The sequence below is a fragment of the Tinamus guttatus genome, unplaced genomic scaffold, assembly GCF_059628265.1.
Source record: "Tinamus guttatus ecotype Peru unplaced genomic scaffold, ASM5962826v1 Tinamus_guttatus_pri_ptg000151l, whole genome shotgun sequence".
In the NCBI taxonomy this organism is placed as follows: Eukaryota; Metazoa; Chordata; class Aves; order Tinamiformes; family Tinamidae; genus Tinamus; species Tinamus guttatus.
In genome coordinates this window covers 1,845,675-1,861,154 of record NW_028288685.1, presented here as the reverse complement: position 1 = coordinate 1,861,154, position 15,480 = coordinate 1,845,675, and positions in this window count along the sequence as shown.

The window sequence follows — 15,480 nt, the reverse complement described above, 5'->3', positions numbered from 1 at the left end:
AATACTCCCAAGATCATCAGTGTCTGTGAGTGGAGGTCTGGCTTTGTGCAGCTAGCCTGTCATATGATGAGTATTTACCAAACATGCTGAGGTTCGAAGGCAGAGCCGCTGGCACCAGTGCATTTATTCAGCTATTGGGTATACTCTTCTCCAAGTTCCCCCCACCCCGAACTGCGTGGGACCTCAGCTGCTCTTGCATTTGGCATGAGAGGGCTTGCATGTCCCCTAAGGGTAAAATGCAGGTGGGTGTCACACTTGTGAAATAAGTTCTTTGGAAATTTTTGTGTATGTATGTTTTCCCTCTCTCCTTCCCTCTCTCCTTTCTTTCCTGCCTCCTTCCTTCCATCCATCATTTTGTTCTGTGCCTTTTCTGGGTCTTCATCTGAGACTCTGACTCCGCTGTGCTGCACTGCTAGTTAAAATGATCCCTTTATAATGGCCAAAGGAAATGTGAGCTCTGGAATCGGAGGTGGCTGTTGATGTATCAACTTATCCTTACTTTAAAAATAAATAGCTGGATAAGTGTGTTTGGAATAGTGTGCTATGTGCCTTAAATCAAACTAAAGCTCAATCCTCTTCCTCTGTCAGATGCAGAGGGTGTGGGTTAAAAGCATGTGTTGTCAGTCCCCAAAAGAGCAAGTATATAGGAAACATGTTTGTATCTTGACTTGTGTCTTTTCTGCTGAATGCATCTGAGGGCTGATGGAGTTTTTCCCTGCATTTTTGAAGGGGAAGTTTTAATTCTTGCTGCTATTTTGGCAAATGAAGTTTTACATTTCTTTCATTATTCTGAAAAATGGTGCTGCCTATATGATGTGTTTGAATCATTTTGAAAGCATAATCAGTGTGTTCCACTGTCTGCCAGGTAGCTGGACTAAGATTTTTCTTTCTAAAGTCATCTACCTTGTTGTTTATCAAAGAGAAGTATTTGAAATAAATATTACAGTCTGGAAAAAAGTAATCATGAGAAACTAATTTTCCAGATGGAGTGATTTATTTATGGACTCTGGGAAGAACTCTGAGATTTGTGCTTCATTCACTCTCATGCACAGTTAGACACACTGCTAACACTAGTCTTTGAGAGCTGTTGAAAGAATAATCTGTTTTGCACCCTTAAACTAAGCAGGATGTGGTTTGTAGCCAATTCTAGTGATGAATGTAAAGGCATCTCCAAGGATTTTTCAAGGTGTCTGAACTTTTCTGCCTGCTTTCTTGGTCCTAAGCCCTTGATGTGTAGTTGCTTTGTCATGGAAACTTGAGCTTGAATTAGGTGGAGTCGTGGCACCTGGTGGTTAGGTGCCACAGACCCTGCTCCTGACTGCAACTATTGGGAAACTTGTCTTATTAGAAAATAGCAAAATGTTGAAAATGACATCTTTGACATCTTCATATTGCTCTAAAATTTACAACAAAAATATAAGGTTTAGTTTCATTTTGACTGTTTTTTTCCTCAAATTTGTAAATGGAAAAGAAGGAGGAAGAAGTCCATTTAACACGATAGCATAAGCTTGTATATCTTTCAGCAAGTCTCCTGTACAGTTCCACCTAGTGATGGAAAGCAGGTCTATCAGAGGGCCAAACTTGGGTTGCAGCACTATTTTACTAGCAGCGAGACGGTGCTAACTAGGATAGAGGGTAATTTATTATTACTTGTCTCACCACACCAACTGTCCTACCAAGCCAATCTGCTATGTGAGGTTTGGATGTTAGGTGTCTTTATGTATTTATAAATCATATACATGCAGGACACCATTTCTAATAGTAAAATAAGCATGGAAAATTGGCTTATTATGCTCAAAATCCAAAGGAATGATGTGTAACAGAATATTTGCTGGTAGAAATGAGATATAAGTAGGAAAAAAATGGTATGATTAAAGATGCTTTCAGGGCATGATGCACCAGGAGATAAAAATGCAGGTTCAAAGCAGTAGACAGTGATTCCTTGATGAAAGATGCAGTGTGTCTCCCTGGGCACTGGGGACCTCCCCTGCTCAGAGGTGAGGAAAGGGATAAAGTTATTTTCTGTGCTGAAAAATAACCATTTAAAAATGGCACTGCCTGACTTCCCTGGCCCAAGTCTCTTTGCTTCAACAATGGTACTTTGCAGTAGCTCCTTGACTCCTTCAGTTCTAAATAAGCAATATGGTTAAAGCGTGAGCTGGAGTCCACTAGGTACTTGCCACGATTGCTGCAGCTGTAAATCCAGTGATGGCCACAGAGCTGAAGGCTGGCTAAGGGGGCATAACCTGGGAGGGAAAATGCCACTTTCCACTATGATAAGTCAATGTGAGCAGCACATTTGCCTCTTCCAAGCTGAATACACGAGGCCGGGCATTAGGAAAGATGGTCCTTCAGGTGATGCAAGCTGTGGTTACAAGCATGAAATCATGAACACGAAGCCCCGCGATGCTGTTGTTTGCTTTTCTGAGTCCAACTAGACTTTTAAGAAGGAGCTTCCAGTTGCAGCACAGATCGTGCTGACTCTGCTGGAGCCTCCTGAGGCCCATTTCTTTCAGGAAAAGAGAAGTTTGCATTGGTGCAACTGTTACCACTCGAGTTGTTTGTTTATTGTCTCTGCTCCCGTTTGAGTTTAGGGTCAAGGAGATGTGCATAAAAATAAGAATTTCTATGTAATATTATAAATACCTATATTGTGTCTGGCTGTCAGATTGCAGGTTCCCGTGTAGTTGCATCCTGTTGTGTGTGTTTTTTTTTTTTTTTTTTTTTTTTTTGCTAAAGTTAATTTATTATCTGAAAGTTAACAAGCTTATTATGAACCAGACTGATCAGGATAATTCTTGCCTTGCTGTGATGCCTTATTAAAGCCATAAGGAGAGGTCAGCAAGAGGCATGACTTATTTCAAACAAATCCTTCGTAAAGTCATAAATTGGTTAGCCTTTAAAAGTGCAAGTCTTCAAGCTACAGTTAATGAGATTTTAATACCAGGTTACTTTCTAGGGCAAAATTCCCTCTTTGCAAAAATTTCTCAGAAGAGTGTCCTCACAATAGGTCTAAAGTGCAACCTGAGTAAGCCTCTGGCTTACCCATTAGAGCTGAATTTACCTGTTTAATTACAGCTGCTTGCCTAGAAACTGCCAAATTGCAATTGCTAATAATAAACTCATAATTGGGACCTGCCAGAAGTTCAAAACGGGCAATTATGTAAAGCAATGGACATTGTCAATAACATTTGATATAAAAGTCCCTTTCCTTCTTTATATTTGTAAGTAAATAAAAACAGAAACCATTCCCCATTGCATTCATTCTATTTAAAACCTTTCCTATCTCTGTTAATTCACAGACCTCAAGTTTTACATGATCTTGTCTCTTCCACTGTAGTGATCTCATCATGTTGATATCATGATTGCTGATGGTTTCCTTAAAACCTCAGCCCCTTGAATCCAGTGGGATTTATAACTCTGAAAAGAAAATGTGTGCATTCTGTGACACTCTGGGAGAAAAATGAGCAACTCTGAAAAAAACAGATGAAAAGAAAATCTTTTTGTAGAGAAAGAGATGGAAGAAAAAGAAGCGATGGTAAGACAGCACTTTGATCTCTTGTGATCTTTTTTTCTTTTTTTTTATTGCAAGATTTAAGATGGGTATTTCTGTTTATTGTTATTGACTATTTCCTGGTGATTAATGACTATATTGGAAATACAAGGCTGAAAGTAAATGTTAACTAAATGAGTCTTAAGGAGCATTATGAAAAATGGCCAAGTTGCAGGAAAAGAAATGAATGACTGAAGGATAATCATTTTGCACAAAGGATTTTGCACTTACAATGCTGACTTCGCAAGCTGGAGTCCCTGGGATGAAGCAATTCTGCTGCTAATGAATTAGAAGGCAGTCAGTAGCAGGATAATCAAATAAAGCTATTTATGTCACTGAACCTGGGACAAATTTGAATCTTCCAGTCAGTCTGTCTTGTAAAAACAAATATCTGGGGTGCTGAGCAGAAACATACTAGCCAGAAACTGAGGTTTATTCTGTCCATACAGGTAATGATTTTATTCTCTTCTAAATTTTATTATTTATTAACATTTCCATTGGTTTATTTCATCTTTTTCCTGCAGTTCCTCAGGAAAACACTGTTTCCCAGAACTGGACAATCTAAATTGAGATTTGACAATTGAAGAGGTCCAATGACCTGCATAAGGGCTTTGCTTCTCTGCAAAGCCCATGCTTCTCCCTGGCAGTGCCATAGCAAAGCATGTCTAGGGCTATCTTGCCTGCAAGACAGACATGTTTACTTTTCCAACAGGGACAATGCCAAGGTCATGCAGCACAAGCTTTTGGAAGGCACAAGTGATAAAAAGCACTACAAAAATTATTGCTGCATTTGCTTATGTGTTTTACTATACTGTACCACCCAAAAACATCCTAGCACATCTGAATGTGCATTAGCCGATCTTGTTTTTCCACCACGTGTTAGATCACAAATGGTAAAGAAAGACCCCGTACAGCAGCTTCATTTATTCTGCTTAGTCTAGACTACTGTCTGTCCTTACCGAGAATTCCAAGTTTTACTTTCCCCTCAGCCCGAGTAATGGATTTTCACTTGTAGAGCCTTAGCAAGAGGAGCTCTGTCCACATCTCCCTTTCCATGCATGAGATGCAAACAAAACTCATCGGCTTCAAAGAGCAAAATGGCACAGTGCATGAGAACTAGCTTTGGGCTTTTGAAGCGTGCCATGAACCAAGAAAGAGCCTCATCACTGTACTCCTCTCTTGCCTCTCAAATCTCTACAGTGCCAGTTCATATCTGTACTTTTTTTAACACAAGAAAATAGGATTGCAAACTTCCCTGGCAAGAGTCTAGTTATGGTATTCGTTTCTTAGGTTCTTTGCTTTATCAGGGATTGTCTTTGATAATCGGTATTATCTTTATTAATTCATTTTATTTTATTGCTTAAGTAATGTTATGTCTTTGATTTTGACATTTAAAAGAGCTGTGCTAGGCCTCTGTGCCTTGAGGTTTGTGCTGAAGCATCCTACAGCTAGATTAATTTGCCAGCAAGGAGCTTTCAGTGACTAAGTGGACACAGAGAGATGCCGTGGCTAGCTGTCATCAGGAAGAGAACCATTCCAGAAGAGCCTCCAAGTGTCCATAGCTCCCACTCCATCCAACAAATAGCTCTTGCAGCATGTCTGGAAGTACATTGGCCTGAGGCTATTTTGGAGCGAGGGCAAGGAATATGTTCAGACTCCTGGGTTTTCTATTGAGAAAATACAGCTGCCAGTGTCCTTTCCCTTAGTTAGTGAGGGCTCCAGCCCAAATCCTTCTACTGGCCACAGCTGTGGCAGAGTTTGATTTTATGGATTTCTTGGCACTGTTTGCTTTGAGTGTTGTGTTGAGCATTCGCTATTTAGAACTTGATATTTGGGCTGAATAAACTGGTTCCTTTTTTTTTCCTTTTCCACAGTAAAGATGACTGTGCTTTGGCTGCAGCTACAGAGCTCACTTTTACTGGGAAGCAGGATCTGTCCCACTGATAGTAGAGTTACAAATGAGCTCAAGAGATTCCAGGCTGGAGTTTGTCTTTGTTTTTGTTTTTGTAGTGTCTAGTAGAGTGAAGGAAGTCTGCAGGCATTCAAATAACTGCATGCTTTGTCTGGGTTGTGAAGGCTGCCTCTAGATCTATGGTCATCTAGCCACATGGCCTACTGTGACCAGGGTGAGAGTCTGGATCCTGCAGTTAACAGCAAATTTCCAACTGCTAACCTCAGTGTTAGATTGGGGTCACATTTATTCTTGCAGGTAAGGTGGGAGGGCTGTTGCATATCTACTGCCATGTTGTCCTCTACTTGATTTTGATATTGTAGCTGCGTCTGGCCTTGATTATGTGCTTGAAAATTAAGGTTACATTTTAGAAAAGTACTGCAAGTACTAGATCATTTTGATACCACCTCCATAACCATATGACTACCTTATTTCCTCTATCATTTTAAATATTTGTCTGTATTACTAAGCTTAAGCCAAGTGTCTGGGCTAAATGAAAGCCTCTGAAGCTACTTGCTGGCATCTAAATGAGAAGCCTGTGTTTCAAATTCTTGAGCATTTGGCATTTCTCATTGGCTTATTGGGAATTTTTGGTTGAACAGATATTTTATTTGTGTTTTTCTGCTTCAGAAGGTTTTACTGTTTTAGCTATATGTATAGTTAGATTTAAACCATAATGATATGACTCAGCTCACAGTTCATTTTTTTTGTAAATGTAACAAAATAACTCAGAGGAAGAGTAATATAAGGCCTTTGAGCGAGCAGCCACCTAGAAATGTGTTTATAACAGACCATCATAAATTTTCCACAGAGACAGGTCTGTCTTAAGTGCCTAAATATGGACTTGGAAGCTCAAAGGCAGGTTTCTGGACAGTGTCATTTTTTTTTTTTTTGGTTATCTCTGGAATACTGCTTCGGTTTGCTGTGTTTATACTGTCCCTTCAGACAGCAGAAGCACAGACTTCTTTTACTGCAAATGGGTTTTCTTAAAGACCACGTCTGAACAAGGAGCTACAGATCTCTCCATAAATGTTGGTGCTGTATCTGCTCCTCAGTGACTAGGCTGAAATCCTTCTCCACCATTTGTCGTGAGGCTGGTTTGTTGAGACAGGTGGCAGAGCTGTAGGATGACAGATTCCCCCTGGTAATTACAGGCACAATATCCATCTTTTCTAATTCACATCCTGCTAATTCTCTTAGGGAATAACCACATTTGAATTAAGAGGAATACTTGAAAAAGAGGGGGAGAACACTTGGACATTCACTTCCTTTGGATGTTAATGATCCAGCTTTCAGGTACAGTGGGGCAATTCCTGCTCTGTTGTGGCCTTTCAGCTCTGCAGCCACTTTGCAGGTAGCATTTGTGCTCTTGGAGGTGCACCGCAAGCTCCAAGGCACCCTGCGATAAGTGTAGCTGGACCCCAATAGCATAAAGCTCTCTGCAAAATGAGACACAAGGAATGAGCAGATGCTGCAGGATAACTGTAGCATCTTTTATGGTAGAATAAGAGGTCATTTTTTCCTAAAGAATGGTATGCTTTAGGAGTTTCTGTCTCAATGCTGCAATTTGAGCTTTTTATCCTATTTTTCTTCAGTTTTGGTTAGATTGGGGCTTTCACGGAGCCTCATCATCCTTTGAGTAAAAGGATGATCCTTTGAGTAAAAGCAGTTTCAAGCTGCTGCATCTACCTGATTCTGGCTACAGTATGAGTGAAAGGTTGTAGATGTGGAAAAAAAATCCATGTATTTGCAAAATGCTCCACTGGCAAATGGCAGAGATATAGTTAGGATAGTTTAGACCGCAGATAATCTCTCCTCTCTTCTCCCCTCCCGTCCTCTTTTCTCCTTTCCCAAAGGCACCAGCCACCACATATCATGGCACTCCTAGGTGCCATGAAAAGCATCAATCTGGGAAATGCATTCCTCTGGAGATATTTAGAGAGAGTATTGCCTGCTGTTGTTCTCAGTCACTTGAGATTTGAACCCACAGTGTCTTCAGACTGAGTTCTGAAATCCTGTTTTATTGCTTGATCTTCACAATGGGCAATAATGGACCAATGTTTTCTTGAAAGAGGAGTTCTTCACACATGATGTCCTGAGCTTACCCTTCTCATTGTATATGTTAAGAGTAAACTTTTAGTTATTTGACTATATATTACCTGTATGAGTAATATTTTCTTTTAGCATTGTATATTCTAATGGATAGGATCAAGACTGCCATAAATTTTCAATTGTTTTTGATTTTTTTTCACAGTTTGTTAACAGCAAGGCTTCAGTGTCAGATCTTACTTCACGTAATTGTTAATAGGATATTTGCACAGAGAAGAAATTAGCTTTGTATAACAAATGCAAGAACGACACTTAAATTGTGTGTATAGTCACTGGTAAAGACAGCAACATTCTCTGTGTTGAAAGGTCTGTTTTCTGATCTAAATGTCTATTTTTGACACCCTGTGCTCAGGCCACTTGTCCCTTACTCTTGCTTTCTGTCTTTCCACTGATGAGCTTTCCCAGCTCTGTTCCCCAGACCTCTGATATTGTGAAAAGTTTTTATCCTTCTGTAAAATTACCTGCATCAACTCTTTATTTTCCTTCTCCTTTCCTGAAAGATGTATACTAGACCTCAGGTTTCTGCATGTGATAATAAGGAGGAGGGATCATTTTCACTCCATAACCTCAGTTCTGTACTGGTAGGGCAAAATGCATACTCTCCAGCTAAAATATCTTTAATATTAGGATTCCTATCCCATATGGTAAACAATAGTAAGTCATGGCTGTGTGATCTATGTCCATTTAAAAATTCCATCTATCCTGACTATCAATTAATGTTTCTGGCCATCATGTAATGACAGTGCTATAAATAATATCTGAGTATTCAAGCACCTTGATTATATATTTTTCTGTGATTTTATTTCTTTTTCACTACTACTGATTGGGATGTTACTGAATCCAACACAACAAAAGCAAAATAGAAATGAAGTCTGGCAATTTTCATTACGTTCCTTTTCCAGATGAGTCCTGAGTGGTTTAGGGAAACCTTAATCAAGAATTTATGAACAAAGTCTACAGAATTTAATAGTGATAGAACCAGTAAAATTTTATAAGCCTGTGCGGAAAATCTCGCTGTCAAGAACTGAGTGTCCAAAAAGGAGACAGAGGAGTCCTAAAACTTTATTCGAATAAAGGGAGAGTCCACCAGGCATTTCCCTGTGGGGTCTCTCAAATTGCTGGAGGACGCAGCCCCGCTTTTACCTTAATTTCCCGACGAAGGGACGCCCCCTCCTTTTGCCCATTGGCCAAGGTACTCAGAAGTTACAGCCTTCTCGGCCTGCCTATACCAAGCTCCTGCCTCCTGCCATCTGTTCTCACCTAAGGTCACCTGACTCCTTTGTCCCGCTTGCTGAAGAATGTGGAGGAATTCCCTTATTTCCCTTATTTGTAAAGGCCCCCCAACTCTTGGCAGATGACTCTTTTGTCCCACTCCCTCATGGCTCTGCTCAGTCTCACCCTTGCCTTTGTCCCGCTCTTCAGCCAGACTGTGGGGAAATCCGCTTATTGATGAATACACAAACTTGAGCTCAGCCTCTGCTGGGAAGCATTGGTCTGCTGGGAAGATGCCTCCTTTGGGGGATCTGTCTATGAGACAGAGCACGTTAAGGAGTCTTTATGGTTTGATCTTTGCTTGTTCAGAGTCAAGCCCATGGAGCTTAATGAGCTCCAAGTTTAGACAAATCCTTTTATTGCCTAATTAAGACAGCACTTTGAGTATAGACCACAATCACTTAAAGGGCTGCATTTTCCTCTCAAATTTTACTGGTCTTGAACCAGGCAAAGTGAATACTTTGACTGCTAATGCAAAAAAGGGTCTGTATTATAATTCAAGATTCTGATTTCAGTGCAAGATGTTAAAAATGAAATTGGGCTGGAAGGAGGAAAGTGTGTAAAACAAATACTTTTTGTGATTAGAAAGAACATTTAAAAGATATTTTCTTGTGCGCTTCTTCTGCTATGGGATTCTTTCCTTCCAAATTTAGATTTCTGTGAACGTTTCCAAAGGTGAGGAAAAAGCAATGGAAGAAATGCATTTCCCAGAGCTCAAGTAGCACCTTTAAATAACCTGTAGTGCAAAGGAACGTTCTCAGCCAATAATTCCTCCATAGCTGTCTCTCCCTCTCCCTTTTTTCTCTCTCTCTCTTTTTTTTTTTTTAGTGCCTTACTTCTCAGCAAACGCAAATATTTAAATCCTTGCCACAGCCCTTAGACTGTATGCCAAAAGATACACAGGGAAAAATAACAGAGAGAGACTTACATACAGGAAAAATAGGTCTCCCTTCTTCCTCTCGCTTGTTTGAGTGACTGAACATTGTGTGGAATAGTATTTACTTGCTAGCAGGCCCTAAACAATGTTAGTGTAGGTGGCAATAGAATAGAAGCACTTAAATGTATGGCAACACTTGACCAATAGATGTGTGCAGGGACCTTGAGAGAATGTCATCTTTTCAATTGGCTGCTAATATAAAGAGTTTATGCCTTGTAGTTCCCCAAAGGTCAAATGTAATGGCCCACAGACATAAATTAGAAGCCGTAGCTAATAAAAAAACTGTTTAGCTAAGGCAGTGTTTCCGTTTTAAGGGTGGAAAAGTGCTTTCAGTTTCATTTACCAGGAAGGAAATTTGGGGGGTCGTGGGGAGGGGCGGTTAGTGGTGGATAATGATATGGAGGAGAATATAAAAAAATGTTTACATTGCAATAGGAGAATAAACTAAATGAACAACCCAATTTTTCTTGATCTGCCTGCACCCACATAAAAGGAAGGTCTAGGTTTCATCACACTGAAGAGCACCGATCTAGTTTTTCTCACTTCGAAATGAATGTTAGAAAAATATTGCTGAACGTTGCATGGGGCATGACTGTCTTTTCATTGCTATCAGGCTATCACTACATAAAAGAAATATAAAAGCAAAATTGTAAGCTTATTAAAAAAAATCCTCCCTAGATCTGCACGTACAACACCTGAGAATAGGGGCAAGAGCTCTGTGTTCAACAACAATTCCTTTATTTAGAGCTCAGACAAATCAACCAGTTAATGCAATCTGGAAAGTATCACGTTTTAGGATGAGCCTGGTGTTCTGGAAATGCTACCCGGGCATGAGGCACTGCAAAGCAATTTCCATGCTACTCATGAGTCTTCTTTTATGGACATCAGGCCCTACAAGCTGTAATGTATTAAAAAAAATTACAGTAAAGACTTGTCAACATAAAGTAGCATTTGATAAACTGGTGATTTCGATGCAACCAAGTTTTTTCTTCAAATTCTTGCACACACACCGTCATTAGCTTAAAGCCTTTTTAACCTTTTGAGTATATGAGGCAGGGATACGAACACGTGGACTTATTAAAGACACTGTGTGAATAGAGAGAAGGAGGGGATATTTAATTGGAATTTGAATACTGTATAAAAAATATAACTTCAGGAAGGATACAGAACAAAAGTAAATCCCTAATACATTACAGAATGGAAAACATAAAAAAAACCCTGATTTCTCAGCAAGATAATCTGAATGCCATTTGTGTTGGCTGCACTTGTCCACCTCCAAGGCAAAATCTGATTCTGTCTTGATTCTTTATTCAAGAGGAGACACTTTGTAGATATAACTGTAAGGAAATAAAAATATATAGTTGATTTTGTTTTTTGGATAGATTCATGACAACTTCATGGTATCATAGAATGGTTAAGGTTGGAAGGGAGCTCTAGAGGTCATCTAGTTCAACTTGCCTGCACACGCAGGGTCACATAGAGCGTGTGGTACAGGACTGCATCCAAGCGGGTTTTGAAGATCTCCAGAGAAGGAGACTCCACAACCTCTCTGGGCAGCCTGTTCCAGTGCTCTGTCACCCTCACTGATAAGAAATTTTTCGTTAAGTGCCTGTGGAACTTTTGGTGCTTCAGTTTGTGGCCATTACCTCTAGTTCTGTCGGCGGCCACCACTGAAAAGAGGCCAGCACCATCCTCCTCACTCCCTTCCTTGAGGTACTTATAGACACTGATCGCGTCCCCTCTCAGCCTTCTCTTCTCCAGGCTGAATGGGCCCAGCTCCCCCAGTCTCTCCTCATAGGGCAGATGTTCCAGACTCCTGATCATCCTTGTAGCCCTGTGCTGGACTCTTTCCAGCAGCTCCACATCCCTCTTGTACTGTGGTGCCCAGAACTGGACACAATACTCCAGATGTGGAGTACTCACCAGGGCTGAGTAGAGGGGCAGGATCACCTCCCTCGACCTGCTGGAGACGCTCCTCTTAATGCACCCGAGGATCCCATTGGCCTTCTTGGCTACAAGGGCACACTGCTGCCTCATGGTCAACTTGTCATCCACCATGACACCCAGGTCCCTCTCTGCAGAGCTGCTCTCCAGAAGATCATTTCCCAGCCTGTACTGGTGTCTGGGGTTATTCCTCCCCAGGTGCAGGACCTTGCACTTGGCCTTGTTGAATTGCATGAGGTTTTTCACCGCCCAGTTGTCCAGTCTGTCCAGGTCCCTCTGGATGGCAGCGCAGCCCTCTGGGGTATCGGTTAGTCCTCCCAGTTTGGTATCCCAAAAACTTGCTGAGGGAGCACTCTGTGCCTTCATCCAGGTCATTGATGAATAAATTGAACAGGACTGGACCAAAGACTGACCCCTGGGGGACCCCGCTAGCTACAGGCCTCCAACTAGACTCTGCACCACTGATCACCACCCTCTGAGCTCTGCCATCCAGCCAGTTCCTAATCTGTGCACTCATCTATCCCATACTTCCGGAGCTTGCCCAGGAGGATGTTGTGAGGGACGGTGTCTAAAGCCTTGGTGAAGTCACGATAGGTGACATCCACTGCTCTCCCCTCATCTATCCAGCTGGTCATTCCATCATAGAAGGCTATCAGGTTAGTCGAGCAAGATTTCCCCTTGGTGAATTCATGCTGACTCCTCTTGAGCACCTTCTTGTCCTCCATGTGCCTGGAGACAACAGTCAGTATGAGCCATTCCATCACTTTTCCGGGGATGGAGGTGAGGCTGATTGGCCTGTAGTTGCCTGGGTCCTCCTTCTTGCCTTTCCTGAAGACTGGCATGACATTAGCTTTCTTCCAGTCCTTTGGCACCTCCCCCATTCTCCAGGATCTTTCAAAAATGATGGAGAGTGTCTTAGCTATGACATCTGCCAGCTCCCGCAGAACTCTGGGGTGCATCCCATCAGGGCCCATAGATTTGTGAGTATCGAGTTTCCTTAGGTGCTCTCTGACCCAATCTTCCTCTACCCAGGGAAAGTCTTCTTCTCTCCAGGCTTCTTCTCTTGTCCCTAGGGCCTGGGACTCTAAAGGGCTGTTCTTGGTAAACACTAAAGCAAAGGCGGCATTCAACAACTCTGCTTTTTCTGTGTTATTCGTAACCAGGGTGCCCATCCCGTTTGCCAGCGGACCCACGTTTTCCCTGATCTTCCTTTTGCTGTTAATATATTGGAAGGAATTTTTCTTGTTATTTTTAACATCCCTTGCCAGATTGCGTTCCAAACGCACCATCACTTTCCTTGTCGCATCTCTGCATTCCCTGACAATGTTTCTGTATTTCTCCCAGGGGTCCTGTCCTTTTTTCCACATTTGTACACCGCCTTCTTCCGCTTGAGCAAGCTCCTTGCTCATCCACGCAGGTCTCCTGCCCCCTCTGCCTGACTTCTTACACACAGGGATGCACTGTTGCTGAGCGTGGAGGAAGTGCCGCTTGAAAACTAACCAGCTCTCTGGGGCCCCCCTTCCTTCTAGAGCTCTAGCCCATGGGATTCTTCCGAGGAGGTCTCTGAAGAGGCTAAAGTTGGCCCTCCTGAGGTCTATCTTTGCAAGGCTACTTACAGCCCTGCCTCCTCCTCGTTGGATCCTGAACTCCACCAACTCATGGTCACTGCAGCTGAGGCTACCCTCTACCTTCACATCTCCCGCAAGACCCTCTCTATTTGTTAGCACGAGGCGCAGTAGCCCACCTTTCCTCGTTGGCTCCTCCACAATCTGTGTCAAGAAGCGATCATAAATGCTCTGCAGGAATCTCCAGGACTGTTTGTGCCTGGCTATGTTGTCCTTCCAGTTGATGTCGGGGTAGTTGAAGTCCCCCATGAGAACCAGGGCCTGTGACCGTGAGGCAATATCCAGTTGATTGTAGAAGGCCTCATCAACTTCCTCGTCCTGGTCAGGTGGCCTGTAGCAGACACCTACCACAGTGTCTCCCACCTTAACCTGCCCTTTAACCCTTACCCACAAGCTCTCAACTCGCTCATCATCCAGTCCCAGGTTGAACTCCATGCATTCCAGTTGCTCTCTCACATAAAGAGCAACTCCACCACCTCGCCTTCCCAGCCTGTCCTTCTTAAAGAGCACATAGTCTTCCATGGCAGCGCTCCAGTTGTGTGAGCTATCTCACCATGTCTCTGTGATTCCAATGAGATCATGACGCTGGGACCGCACACAGGTCTCCAGTTCATCCTGCTTATTCCCCATGCTTCGCGCATTGGTGTACAGGCATTTCAGGGAAGTAACCGAGCTTTCAGGTTTCCCATGAGGGGTGAAATAAAATTATCAGGTTTCCTTTAAACAATTAGTACAAATTTAAAATGGTGATCAAGGAATTCATGAATCTTAGCCATTCTGATTAGTGCAGCTAATGAGTGATCCCAGTACTTTTGCAGTACTGGAAGATAAATAAGGCAGCAGCTTGGCTTCAGACTTCCATGTATTTCTCTGGCAGTACCAGCAAAGACTTCCTGTGTGTGTGTATTTAGAAAGATGGTACCACAAAGAATGAGTGTCCTCTTTCTTGTTCTCAAATCATCTTCTTACTAATGGATGTGTATCTGTCTATGCATTCTTGCCCTTTCCAATTGCAGTGCTTTTGATTAGTCTTGCCACTTACTAGTTACTACCATTTTATCTTTCAGAGTAGGATAATCTCCATCATAATTAGCAGCTCCAGTGTCTCACTCTAAATGATCCTCTGCAGTGTTTTATCATTTTTAATTGGCAAAATGTTTTAGATCTTCAGAAGAGAGGGAAATTAAGGGAAATTGGTGCAAGGATTCTCTGTCTGTCAGCAGAAGGCCAGCTGGGGCAATCTTCTGCTCTGTGTGATGGGGTCCCGGAGTGTTTTTCCTGTGAGAATGACACCTCACTGTGGAGAGAAGTCTTTGAAATATTTTCACTGCCTTTTTTTCTTTTTATTTTTTCCCAGATCCTGTTTGTTCAGTAATAGTAAGTTTAAGGAAACACAGATATCAAATCATGTTCCACCAAAGGAAAACAAAATTGCTTTTCCTAAAATACCTGGAGTTCAGTTATTCTATTTGTAGTTTCTGTAATGATAGCAGATAAGCTCTGGTCATCCTTGCTATAACCAAGGAATAACAGTTGCAACTTAACTAGGAATAACTGTTGTAACTTAACTAAGACAACAAGTAAAACAGTAGAGGGGCTGGAAGAGTGTCAGCTGGGGCACCCTCGCAGGCAGGAGGATAGTAGAACTTTGAGTTGGGCTGCAGCAGATCCAGAAAGCTAATGCTGCATTTGCAAGCAGAGGGACTGAGCGCTGGAGACCATGTGGAGCCCCAGGGAGAGCACTGAGATTTCCATATATCCCAGAGCCAGGTTTCTGTTGGTTGTTGCTATAATTGACCTTTTTCTTATAAAAGTTTCTATTGTATGTTGCCCCTTATATCCTTTCTTGTTTCTAATAATACAACTATAGCGAATAATGAAATTTCAACTTTGCTATTGTGGTGTGCGTGTGTGTGTATAAAGCATCCCTGTTAAAGCAGCACAAAATCATTCTTCATCTAAAAAAACCCTACTCTTCTCCTCTTAGCCTCTGTCTTGTTCCCTAATCTCTTCTCTATACTCTTCCCTGCATATCCTGATTTTTCTTTGCTGTAGGCTTTTACTCTTCAGTCACACTTCAACCATTATA